We start from the raw sequence: 14,089 nt of genomic DNA on the forward strand, positions 1-14,089 counted from the left end.
AGCCTACGCGTCTGGAGCCTGTGCTCCGCAACAAGAGAGGCCGCGATAGCGAGAGGCTCCTGCACCGCGATGAAGAGTGGCCCCGCTCGCCGCAACTGGAGAAAGCCCTCGCACAGAAACGAAGACCCAACGCAGCCAAAAATAAATACATAAATAAATAAAAATATATTTTTGAAACAAACAAACAACCCAATCAAAATATGACCGGCAGACCTAAATAGACACTTCTCCAAAGAAGACATACAGAGGGCCAAGAGGCACATGAAAAGGTGCTCAAAATCGCTCATTATTAGAGAAATGCAAATTAAAACTACAATGGGGTATCACCTCACTTCGGTCACAATCGCCATCATCATAAAATCTACAAACAATAAATGCTGGAGAGAGTGTGGAGAAAACAGAACCCTCTGGCACTGTTCCTGGGAATGTAAATTCATACAGCCATTGTGGAGAACAGTATGGAGGTTCCTTAAAGAACTCAAAATAGAACTACCATATGACCCAGCAATCCCACTACTGGGCATATACCCTGAGAAATCCATAATTCAAAAAGTATCCCAATGTATCCCAATGTTCACTGCAGCACTATTTACAATAGCCAGGTCATGGAAACAACCTAAATTTCCATCGAAAGAGGAATGGATAAAGAAGATGTGTTACATATACACCATGGAATATTACTCAGGCATAAAATGTAACAAAATTGGGTCATCTGTAGAGATGTGGATGGACATAGAGTCTGTCATACAGAGTGAAGAGAGTCAGAATGAGAAAAACAAATATCATACATTAATGCATATATGTGGAATCTAGAAAAATGGCCCAGAAGAACCTATCTGCAGGGTAGGAAAAGAGACGCAGACATAGAGAACGGACATGTGGACACAGTGGGGGAAGGGGAGGGTAGGATGAACTCGGAGATAAGGTTTGGAATACACTACCATGTGTGAATTAAATACCTAGAGGGAACCTGCTGTACTGCACAGGGAGTTCAGCTCAGTACTCTGTGATGACTCAGATGGGTGGGATTGGGGAGAGTATATATGTATACATAGAGCTGATTCACTTCATTGTACAGCAGAAACTAACACAACGTTGTAAAGCAATTATTCTCCAATTAAAAAAGAGAGACAGAGAAAGAGCAAACAGACCCAAAGTGGCTCACTTCCTGCAAGTGAAGCAGCCCCAATGGAGTGGAGATCATTCCCAGCCTGCACAAGCTGGAGTGACTTACCCCCAAGTGATACCAAATGTGGACTGTAGCTCTGGACGTTTCTCTGCTCCAAACAGCCTCCTGCCGTGGGGCGGGCAGCACCTGTCAGGGAGAGTCCCTCCCAGTTCCCTGAAGCAAAATGAACTCTGGCTGCTGCTGGGAACTTGGGAAGATGCTGCCCCTGGCAGGGGTAGACCTGCCACGAGCACAGATGTCCCACCTGGGTCACCATAATTATTACTAAACGCAAGTCGGTGTAACTGACACACAGTGCGGCCAAATAATACCAAACCGTTGCAGTTTGGAACAGAGAAAGGTTTATTGCAGGGCCATGCAAGGAGACGGGGGGCTCATGCCTTTAAAACCCCAAACTCCCTGAAAGCTGTCAGCAAATCCCATTTATAGGAAAGATGAGGGAGGGGCACGGTTAGTTTTTGCAAGCTTCTTGGTGTCAGATCCTGTTTCTTGAGGTAAGGTCATGGTCAGGTAACAATGTTCCTGTAAGTCTCCACCAAAACAAATGTTATTCTCTGTTCTGACAAGAAACGGCAAGGTCCCAAGACACAACTTTCACCCTGCGAGGTCCAGGTCCTGGCTAAGAGAAGGGGGTCTCTGCTCAGGTCAGTTACCCTGTCCGGGAGTATTCATCCAGCACTCAGTCTGGGTTCTTCCACCAGTGCCCAAGCCTGGCTGAAGAGGCAGATCTTTGCTGGCAGTGCCCTCACGGCCAGGTCCCCAGACCCTGCCCATACGTCTTCACTGAGGGAGGAAGGCATCCAGGACCCAGCTGGCCCTTAGGCTCCTCAGGTGGCCCAGGTGTGGGGGTGAGCGGGGGTTGTGCCGAGTCCTGCAGACTGCGACCCATGCAGACTGACGGTGCCACTAGGTGGCAGAGGCAATGATGGGGGAGAAGTTTGCCATCACCTCAAGGCCTGGACCCATGCAGTGGATGGTCATGCCAAGAGCTCTGGAGCTCTGCAGGACACAGCCCCCAGCCTTCTCCCTGGGCTCCCCAGCTCACCCGCCAGCCAGAGGCCAGAGGGCCTGGAGGGCCCTGGTGAGAAGGCTGCAGTCTTCCTCTTGCCGCACTCTCCACCGCAAGGACCACCCCACCCCACCCCCACCCCCGGCCACCTGCTGGTTCAGTGGCGCCTCTAACCCTTGCACTAATGGTCCCACACTAGCCCTCTCACAGTAACGGTTGCCTGGTAACAGGCACAAGGGCGCATGCTAATGGCTACACACCATCCCACTTCTATTACAGTCTTTGTGGTTACTTCCTGCTGAACGGGGGTGGTGAGGGGGTGATCCTGAAATGGAACTGATCAGCCTTGGGCCAAGAAGATTCCTTACAAGTTTTAATAAGTAATACACTTTTCTTTCTTTATCTACACTATTTGAACCCGATGAAATTCCTTCTACAATGAAATTTTCATCTCAATACTTTTCATTTTCGAAAAGCAACCTTAAGTCTTCTAAGGGTTCACAAACCCATTGCTCTCTTGGCCTCCCAGGAGTTGTGTCATTTTCTGATGACAGTGGGGCTACTTTAACTGGAGTGTGAGGAATCCATGGCTTTACTCTAGCTAACTTGATAGATGAGTGCATGGTAATTACCACAACGGGTGGTCCTGTCCACCTTGCAGTCAGCTGGTGCTCAGGCACTCGTTCTCTACAAGTCTTAAGGAGGACTCAGTCTCCAGACCGGAACGCCTGTAAGGCTACCTCAGTTGGATAGGCAGACCTGCCGGAAGCAAACGTGTCGACAGAGGTTAGTATGGTGCCCAGAGTTTTAACATAATTGGCAACTGCTAGATCTTTCGGAGCATTTATAGATTCTCCCACCTGGACGGACACTTGGAATGGCCTACCACACAATATTTCAAAGGGGCTTCATTTAAGCCTGCTTCTGGGAGCCACTCTGATCCACAGCAGGGCAACTGGCAAGCCTTACTTAACCCAAGTTACACTAGTCTCTTGACATACTTCAGCAATACTCCCTTTTAATGTATGATTCATTTTCTCAATTCTTCCTGTTGATTGTGGTCTCCAGGACAAATGTAGCTTCCAATTAATTTGCAGCGCTTTAGACACTTATTTGGTTATGCCAGAGACAAAAGCAGGCCCATTATCATTTTGAAGCGAGTTAGGCGGTCCAAATCGGGGGATAATTTCCTTCAGGAGGGCTTTAACAACTTCGGAGGCTTCTTCTGTCCTAGTAGGATATGGCTCCACCCATCCTGAAAAAGTGTCCACAAATACTAGCAGGTATCTAAACCTTCCTGTGGCTCAAGGCATTTGAGTAAAGTCTATTTGCGAGTCCTGGTGGGGCAGGTTCCTCTGTGCTGGGTTCCCATCTGGGGAGGTCTGACAGCAGTCTTTGGGTTATTTTTAGTACAAGTCATGCAATTCTGCATGACTCACTGGATGGTCCTCCGCACGTTAGGCCCCGTTATGTATTTCTGAATCCACTGTAAGGTGCCACTTCTCCCATAATGGGTACTATTATGAGTATGTTGCAGCAGTGTCCAAGAGGACCTCAAGAATCAGAACGATTCCTTGTGCGCTACATTTCCAACAAGGCAAGGTGTGATCAAGAGTGAATCCCCACTCTCTGGCCCTCTCCTTGTCCTTTTCTGAATACACTGACTGGTATTTTGACAAGTCAGCCTGTGGGAGAAGTGAACCTACCATGGCCTGACAATCCCCTTCCTTTGCTACCTTCTTTGCAGCTTGGTCAGCTAACCAGTTGCCTTTTATTATACGAGTTTCACCCTTTTGGGGGCCTGGGCACTGCATTATGGCCACTTGTGAGGGCTTATGGACTCCTTCTAATAGTGACAGGATTTCACAAGCATGATTTATGTCTTTATTGTTGGAAGTGAGAAGCCCCGTTTCTTTCCAGACTGCCCCATGAGCATACACCATGGAGAAGGCATAGCAAGAGCCTGTGTATATATTTACTCACTTCCTTTCAGTGAGCAGTAGGGCCCTTGTCAGAGCAATGACTCCTGCCTTCTAAGTTGAGCTCCCTGGGGGCAGGGCTCTTGCTACAACAATCTTTTCAAGAGCTACCAACGCATACCCAGTGTGCCACCTACACCTTGGTCCATGAAGCTGCTTCCATCAGTGAACAGCTCGATATATGGCTCTGCCAAGGGTTGGTCCATTACGTCTGGTCTGCCAGAGTCCACTAACTTGATGACATGTAGGCAGTCATGCTCTGGGGATTGTGCAGCATCAATGGGGAGCAATGTGGCTAGATTTAGGGCTGAAGTGACCTGAAGTCTTACACTGGGATTGTCTCATAGAATGGCTTGCTACTTTCCCATTCTCCCAGAAGTAAGCCAATGACCCCCTTCTCGTTCCAGTAAAGAAACAACAAGGCGAGGGACATACACAGTGGTGGGTTACCCCTCGGTGAACTTCTCAGCTTCCTGAAGTATGTCACAAGTAGCTTCTACAGCCTGAAGGCAAGGGGGCCATCCCTTAACAGTCTCTTCTAGTTGTTCTGAGAAGTAGGCAACGGGTCAAGGGATATTTCCCAGAGTCTGAATTAACACCTGAGACTTATGCCTTGTCTTTCATGGACATACAACATGAAAGGATTCTTTAAGTCTGGTAGTCCCAAAGCCGGGGCTGAGATTAACTTTGTTTTTATTGTTTCAAAGATTGTTTGGCACTCTGTAGTCCAAGTGAGGGGCTCAAAATCGTGACCCTTTAAAGCCTCACAGAGGGGCTTTACTATGAGCACATAGTTCAGGATCCAAATCTGACAGAACGCTGTCATTCCCAGAAACTCCCTCACTTGTCTGCGAGTCTTGGGTGTTCCCACACTTGCAACTGCCTCTTTTCCATCAGGAAAAGGTTCCACTGTCCTGGGGAAATGAGAAAACCCAGATACATGACTTGTTGCTTACACACTTGGGCCTTTCTCTGGGAGACCTTATATCCAGAATTGGCCAAATAGTTCAGGGTCCTCATGGTATTCTGGAGACACTTATCATACGTAGGGCCTGCTATGAGCGCATTGTCCACGTATTGGCGTGAGAGCCCTTCATCCAGTATTAAGTTTCTAAGGTCCCTGCCGACATTCCCCCAAACAAGGTAGGGGAATTCTTAAATCCTTTAGGCAGGACTGTCCAACAATACTACCGGACTACCTGTGTTTTTGGGTCCTACCATTCAAACAGACAGCTGTGCTCTGATTCCTCTGCAATAGGAATGCAGAAAAAAGCATCTTTCAAGTCCAAAACTGAGAACCGACTGTATTCTCCCAGAATAGCTGTAAGCAGAGTGTATGGATTAGGCACAACAGGTTGCAGATCTTGGACTATTTCATTAATAGCTCTCAAGTCTTAGACAAAGTGATACTCTGTTGACAAGAGTTTGGCTCTTTGACCAGGAGGATAGCAGTATTATATGGGGACCTGTAAGGCATAATCAGTCCTGTTTTCAAAAACTTTTTGAGAATTGGCTGCATTCCCTTTTGGGCCTCTTGACTCAGAGGGCACTGTTTTAGATTAGGTGTCGCAGCACCCCTTTTTAACAGGATTTGTATTAGCCATGCATTTTTGTCCTTCCCTGGGGTGCCGCCAGCCCATACTTCTGGTCTTACCTTTTCGTAGACCTCGGGGGGAGAGAGCTCTGTCCCCTTTTCTGGGCCATCTGTAGGCTTACAGCATGCTCCACTGGGACCCTGATGTCAAGCTGTTCTGGCAAAAAAGTTGCTTGAGCATTTAACTTACAAAGGAGCTCTCGGCCCAAAACAGGGATTGGACATGCTGGCATATATAAGAAACTGTGTTTCAGGCTGAGGTCCCCTAAATGGCATCCTAGAGGCTGTAAGAAAGAACGGTTTTGTACTTCTCCAGACACTCCCATGACTGAGATGGGTAGACATGTTTTCTGTGCCACCTTGATGTTTACCACAGAGTATGTTGCACCCTAACCTATCAGAAAGTCAATCAACTTGTCCCCGACTGTCAAAGTGACCCTGTCAAAGGGCTCCTGTGGGGAAATCGGAATTGGGAGCCTCAAGTCCAAGGAAGCCCCCGGGCCTCTTCATTCATCATCAGTGTCCCTCTCTGTCAACCATATGAGAGGCTCCCATCTTTCTTTTGTTGTTTTCTTTCTTATTTTTTAGCTTAGGGCAATGTTTTTTCCAATGCCCTTCCTCTTTAGAGTAAACACATTGTTCCTTCCCCAATGGCGGCTTACCTCTCTTCAGGTTAACTGCCTTCCAGGAATCCAATGCTGCTGCCAGAAAAGCTGTGTTCCATCTTGCATCCTCTTACTTCTGTCGTTGTTCCCCGTTGTTGAACCCTTTAAAAGCAACATCCACTAACTGAGAAGGGTTCATTCCAAATGCACCACCTAACTTTGGTAATTTTCTTCTCATATCTGGGGCGCTTTGCCCAATGAAGGTCACATTTACCATATTTTCGGGGGCCTCAGGGTCTGTACCCGCGTGGAGCCTATAAGCTTGATAAAGTCTTTCTAGAAACTCTGATGAATCCTCATTGGGATTTTGGTGTATCTCCTGGATTTTGTTTAAGCTCTTTGGCCTAGGGTATCCCCTTTCAAAGATGAGACACACTTCGTATAATGCTCTAGGTGTGGCACATCTCCATTATTAGGAGCCCAGTCAGGCTCAGCAGTAGGAACTGTCAGATTTACTTCTGGAGTTCCATCTGGATCTGCTAGATGAAGCTGGTGTGCTTCCTCTCTAGTCCTGTCAATGACCGTCCTTCTTTCCTCTCCAGGAAGCATCATGCTCATAAGAGTGTGAACGTCTTCCCAACAGAGATGGTGAGTAGCAAAGATGGACGTGAAAGGTTCAGTCATATGTAGGGGGTCCTCTCAGGAAGGAGGGCTATGGTTTTTCTAATTAAACTAATCTGAAGTTGAGAACTGAAATGTAAATATGCGAGATGAAAAAACGATGGAATTGTGAACAAAGGAGATTCTGAGAGTATAAGTCACTGGGAAACGGCCAAAATCCTGGGAGAATTTCAGAGTTTCAAAGGCTATGAAAATGGTGGGTTCAAGCCGAGATCCCCAAGAGATCTGAGGAACCAGGAAAAATGTGATTTCCAGGTGGAATGAATAGAAAATTGACTAAGGTCTAGAAGACCCATGAGGGTGGAGGGATAGAGCTGTGGGGTGGATGTTTAGGGAGGGGCCGTGGTACAGCCTCCTCCTCTATGACTCCCTCCCACACCCTCAGGAGCCCTTTGTGACCAAACCACAGCTCTATGATGTAGGCCTAGGGCTTTAGTCTCCAGGTACATGCCCTGTGCTCAGTTGCCTGCTGGCAGCCATGTGATTCAGATAATGGAGAATGCTCTCTTTCCTCTGAAGAGCACTTTTGATACTTGGCAGTACTCCAGTTGCACTCTCTGTGTGAGTGACATCATCCTAGCCTTCCTGTGTGGACTGGGGCTCTTTTTCCTGTTACTCCGCTACCTCGAGAATAATGTATCTTCACCACCTCCTAGGAAACATGAAAACATCAGGAAGGTAAGGAACCCTTGGGCCAGACCCACAAGCACATGATCCTCTCTTCTTTTCTATTGTTATTTCCACTTTTCTCAGTCAACTACACAGACTCCTGAAATGGGAAAGAATAGGACATCTACTCTCAAGTATAGAACATCATCCCTGTAAGGACACAAGCCAGCCTGGGCAGGGGATAGAGTGAACACTAGGATTTCTATCCAAAGGTCTCAGACCAGTTGCCCAGGTATGGTAGAGGGCTCCAGGGCAAGTCTCACACACAGTGACCGGAGGTCGAGGACGGGATACCGAGTTCAATCTCAGCCAGAGGACAGGCCCATGAGCACTGGATCACCAGCTGTGAACAGGTGTCTCGGATGAGGGCTGATCTGCTGGCAGTGCTGAGGCCCTGAGAGCCTCAGAGCTGGCGCTGGAGTGGCCCTGGCCTTGGGAAGCAGCGACCCACCTGCTGGAGCTCAGATGAATCTGTAGTTCAGAGAATGTCTGTGTTTCTTGAGCAGAGGAACAGTGACGAAAGAAATCCAGGGTGAATCGCACATTGAAAATCCTTCTTTATGTTCTTCAGAGAAGGAAAACAGAAAATATTTTTATCCTCTTTAAAAATGAGTGAAAGGAAAGAAAAACCACAGAGCTCTGTTAGTTAAATGTAGAAAGTCATATTATGTTATGGACACTGAGTGTCTGATGCTTGTCTAGAGAGGGGAGAGTGAGAATTGGGTCCCAGGTCCTTATTTGTTCTGTCTCTCAGCATCAAATGGAGCCGAAGGGGAGATGCAAGATTAAAGAGAAAATGAGAGCTGTGAAAGGTAAGTTGTGCCTTTCATCCCTGTGTGCCCCGAGGGTTAGCCCCCATCTCTCCCAGCCCTGAGGGCCCAGCTCCACAGGCTCTGAGGAGGCCAGGGGCAGGGCCTGTCCCTCAAGAAACAGAACCCTCAGGGAGGCTCCTGGGAAGGAGAGCAGGACCACCCAGATACCTCCCAGATTCCATGTGCACAATGAAGTGGTAAGGGGCCTGGAAAAGGGTGTGGCCCAGCAGGGGTGTGTGGGCTACAGTGGACCAATAGCGCCTGGGTTGGGAGGTGGGACCTCCAGGTCAAACCATGGACAAGTTGTTTAACTTTGCTCAGATTCCTCTGCAAGGTGACCCCTGCCCATTCTCCCCCACATGGAGGATGTGAGGGCCGCAAGGGGTAATGGATACGGAAGTACTTTGTAAATGATAAACCCTTTCGTGAGCTTCGCCATCACTGTCAGGGATCACGTGGCTTTGGAAGCTGGTGCCTGGGCTGCAATCTCCCAATGGTGTCCTCTTAAAGGGACACTGCACTCAGCCTCCTGTAAGACCCCCTAGGCCCTTGCCTTCACCATCGTGACCCACTCTGCTGATTTCCAGCTTGCAGAAATTCCCTGAAAGAGCTGGAAAAGGCTAGGGACCTGATTTCACTTCTGCGAAGGTAAAGAATCTTTCCCTTCTCTCCTGGGTTCTTCTTCCACCCAAAGCCTATGGTGTGACACCTGGGCTGCAGGGAGCCTGGGGCTGAAATGCGAGGGGGAGCCCTGAGGACAGCGTGCGTCTAAAGCCCTGGGGTGAGGGACAGCAGGAGCACTGTGAAGTCAGCATGGGGGCCGTGGAGGGCCATGGGGCCACAGGTGCCCACCCCTGCCTGCCCTGCCCAGCCCTCCTGGCCCTGGGGGCTCCTGGCTGCAGCTTGTGCCTCATGTCTCCTGCAGCCACCTGCACAAGCTCCCTGACAAGGGCGGCTTCCATCAGCTCTCCTGTCAAGACCCGCTTGGTGAGGTGGGCAAAGCAGCGCCTGCTGCAGCCCACCAGCCCTGCAGGGAACCTGCAGAAGACGATGTTCCTGCCGTGTGCCCATCAGCTGCCCTGGTTCCTCTGACCCAGGGCTCTTTACCTGTGGCCTCCAACCCTGTCAACAGAACCTCAAGACCAATCCAACTTGAAGAGAGTCACCCTTGGCACTGTGGCAAAGAGCTCACCTCCAGGTAATTCTTTTTTGGCATCTACCACTGCAGCCATCTTGAGTCTTGGCCTCGCATGCTATCACATTTTGTTCCTGTCCTTCTGGTGGAAGATTACCAAGGCCTTGTTCTTCCCCACCGCATCACAGAGTAAGTCCTGGCAAGAACACCTGTCCCACCAGCCACCAGGGGCCCCGTTCTCGGGAGGGCCCACAGACAAGCAGGTAGAGACTGGTAGCCCCTTATTTGTCAACCCTGAAGTCCAGAAGCTGCTGGAGCTTCTAATCACCAAGAAAGTAAAACTAAACACTTGTAAGGAGAAGGAAAAGGATGGGTCATTCTCAGAACAAATGAGCTCAGACTACCACCTGAACACTTTAGGGAATATGTGGAAATCACTGGGTGCTGAGCAGGACAACACAACCCCTCAATCTTTCTGGAACATGAAAGACAACACAGAGCAGCTAGAGCAGCTACCTGGTCCTCAGCAGCTCTTACACTCCGAGGTCTTGAGGGACCACCTGGAACAGAAATACAGCCAACTCTACTGGGGTCTCCCCTCTCTGCACAGCGAGTCCGCGATGGTTGTTAGGAGCTCTGCTCAACAGCAGGCACCCTTTGTTTTATTCAGTGGAGTTTCTCATGGCTTTTCAGTTTCAATTCAACCTAGAATACCTTTAGGTGCTTCCCAGGCCCCAGTCTTGCCCTGCCCGGGGGTCCCACCCCAGCCTTTCACTCAAAACTTGCCTCCCTGCCAGCCCCCACCTCTGGCTCAGATCCAGGCGCAGCCCTACCTCCCATCTTCTCTCCTATCCAGACCACCTTATTCTCCACCCCAGATGAGTACCTGTGGACTAGATTGTCCTACATTTCAGAACAAGACACTATATTTTATCCCAACTGAAACTCAATGTCTGCCCCTTGTTGCAGAAGCAACTGAAAAGTGGGGAGCCTTCACCCTCTGTGGTCAAAAGATCTCAGAAAGGCTTTAACCAACTCATTCTCACCCTTCCTCAAGACAGGGGACGCTCCCAGGCCCAAAGGTCAGCAGTTTCCTTTCATCATGAGGACTTAATTGGCCCTGATCTCCAGAAGCAACATCTTCAAAAGAGGCTCATCAAAGAGCAAACCAAGAGGGGCCTGGCCCGCAGTATCCACCTGTCTCCGTCTCTGGAATTGAGCTCCTCTCAGTGCCAATTTTTACAGACTTATCAGGCACAGGGCAAGCAGGGACCCTGGCAGCCCTCTGCTTTTACAGGCAAAAGGAGACTGGACCGACAGAAGATAAGGGCCAGGTGCCCTAGGAGATCCCATAGGAAGGGTCAAATGCAATTCCAACCAGGGCAGGATTTCGGCAAGGGTCTAAGGCCATGTCTGAGGAGGATCTCAAAAGCTTCCTCCAGGACCAGCCTCCCAGTGAAGTTTCTGCTAAGAAACTCTGAAAAGGAGTCAGAAAGATACTTGATGAACCCCTTGAAGAGTAACTCTGGAAACTGTTTACCCAGTAGCCCAGAGCAGAAACATCTAGAAAAATTCTTGAAAGCCCATTTGAGCACAAAGTTGAGGCAGATTAATCAAGGTATGACGCCTGTGATGGTGCGTCAATCCTGGCTTGCCGCCAACTATGCTTCTTATAAGCCCCACTCTCGCCAGGAAATCAGAAATCTAGCATCCTCAAAGTATTGGAAACCCTGTGTAAACTCCTCCCGTGAGCTTTCCTTCCTCAGTCCAAGCATTCGGCAGATGCTGGAAGCACATGTTATAAGGTGGCGGGTAAGGCACAGGTGGGGCTTACCCAACCAGGCCTTTGAGCCCATAAATCTCAAGCTGGGTGGGGCTCAACCCTTGTCCTCTCCAAGGTCCACCTTTTCCCCCTCTGCCACCTGTCAATCTAGAGCACACTCAAAAGCCAACTTGGCTAATAAGCTCTCTGGAAAACCTCAGCCCCATCAGGGAATGAAAGTGATAACAAAAGCAACAGTTCCCACCCTGGTGAGTCCCCTCCCTGTTCCCTCACCTGAGCATACAGAAATCCAGAGGGCCCTGGGACAGACTTCACCTGGTGACAGGTATGGGCCCTCAGAGGCCCCTCTGAATGGACAGGAGGGCAGACTGCCTTAGCAGATGCCCACAGTCAACCTCATGGGCAGAAGCTGGGAGAATGGGACTGTCTTGGGGTTTCCAGCCACTAGGAAAACTCTGTCACCACCAACAAAGTCACTTGCCCAACCTCCAAAGGAGCCATGCCTTAAAAACACAGGTGGCTCAAGGCCGTGCCACTGGTGAGCTCCTTCCAGACTCTCACAGTGACATCCTCCTTCAAGACTATGCCATTGGCATGCCCCTCCAGGACTTTGCCACCAATGTGCTCCTTCAGGACCATCACACTGATGTGCTCCTTTCTTCACACATCTTGGCTTCTCACAGGTCTCTTTCTAGTTCCCAGAGGGAACATGCTAGTGAGGACGCACCAGCTTTCCAGGTGGTGCCATATGACCTCAACGTCAGGGAACAGAGCAGCCGGGGGCAGCAGACATTCAAAACACCACAACTTCAGGACCCATTTAAAGGCCAGAGGGAGATGTCGGCCCCAACTGAGGAGTGGAGGGACTTTCAGAGGCCCCAACCAAAAGAGCATGAAGAAATGAAGAGCCAGAGGGAGATGCTCGCATCAGCTGAGGAGTGGAGGGGTTTCACGAAGCCCCAACCAGGACAGCATGAAGAAACAAAAAGCCAGAGCAACGTGCCTGCCCCAGCTGAGGAGTGGAGGTGCGTTAGGAGCCTCCAACCAGGAGAACATGAAGAAACGAGAAGCAACCAGGAACAACAGGAACCCAGGAAACCAAAAGTTAGGGACCCGTGGAAGGATCAGTTTGCCTCGACTGAGGGGAGGGAGGATAATTGGAAGCCCAAACCAGGAGAGTATAAAGAAAGGTCTTCAGGACTAAAGGCTTCGCAAGCAAGTGGGATGAGCCACGCTTCTCAGGTCAGGGAAAGAGGAGAGTCCCTTGGGAGCAAACATCCCCAGCTCTCACCAGGGAAGAGAAAGCTTTCACCAGAAAGCCAAAAAAGGATGAGGCAGTATGTCAGCCACGATAAAAAAGGCAAAGGAATAGAAGAATCCCTTCAAAAAGGCAAGCCTGCATCAGCCACCGCTCACCAGCAGAAACCAATCAAAGGCAAACCTGTTGGAGAGAGCAGGGCTATTGACCCTTGTGCGACTGCAAGAGCTTTTGGACAGGTCCTAAGAGAGAAACTGGGGCTTCACCAAGGACTCTGTGCCTCAAAGTTAAATCTGCACCCAGAACAGCTCCAGGCCCCAGCACAGGGGCATTCCCACCACCACAGGGTTCTCTCCTCTTCAGAACAGAGAAGGGTGTTGAAAGATACAGCCTACAGTCACCAAGCCAGCCCCAAGGACCACAGCTACCTTAACAAGAGCAGGCATACCACAGGCAGGGGCGACAAGTTAGCCTTCCCACCCAGGGAACTGGAGTCCCCAGTCAGACGCTGCCAGCATGGACCAAGGCTGGCCGGTGACTCAGGCCACCTGCGCCATCACCCAGCATGTCCTCAAAAATGTGTTCCCTCTGGTCAGCCAGAGTGTGCTTCTCATGCCTTTCCTGGGGGGAAAGTGGTGCCAAAAAAAGTTCAGTTCATGGAAAGAAAACCTGCTTCTTCTCACGTTAACAAATCATCTATGTGCTAATGGCTTCTCTTCCTACCACAATTTTTATTGTTTCCCAAAATACATGTTTTTTCTCATGAGAGGTGGTGGTCTCTGTCTGTGCCCTGCTGGGGGGAAGGGAAGGGATCAGGGTCCACTCTTCCCAGGTGCCTGCTCTGGCTTCCAGATGGGATGGGGCCATGGAGGGAGGTTGATCCCAGCGTGGAATACTCATCCTCACCTCAATTCCCTCACTGCACTTAAGTTTCCATAATAGCAGCATTACAGAAACAAGCAACAGCATTCAGGACGTGTCAAGGTGAACTAAACCTAAAGACCTCCCCCTTCTCAGGAACCGGCTCAGTCCTCTCCTGCTCTCTCTCTACCTTGAACTTGTGGGACTGTAGGGGAGGGGTTTGCAGAGGCTGAAATTCCCCTCAGGCTCCAGAAAGTGTCACAGACAAGTTCACATGTCAGAATAAGGAGGGGAGTTTGGGGGCAGTGCTATTCAGAGATTTTTATGGAGGCTTCATTATGTAGGAATAGTTGCTATTAGTAATTAAGTGAACCTCCGGCTCCCCCACACCTCCCTAGAGGTCAAGGGGTGTGCCTTAAAGTCACAACCCTCTAGTGACTTGATTGGTATCCCTGGCACAGGGGGGTTCCAAAAGTCACCTCATTAACATGAATTCAAGCATGGTTGAAGTGGC

Source organism: Globicephala melas, chromosome 6, assembly GCF_963455315.2.
Source record: "Globicephala melas chromosome 6, mGloMel1.2, whole genome shotgun sequence".
NCBI classification, from domain to species: Eukaryota; Metazoa; Chordata; class Mammalia; order Artiodactyla; family Delphinidae; genus Globicephala; species Globicephala melas.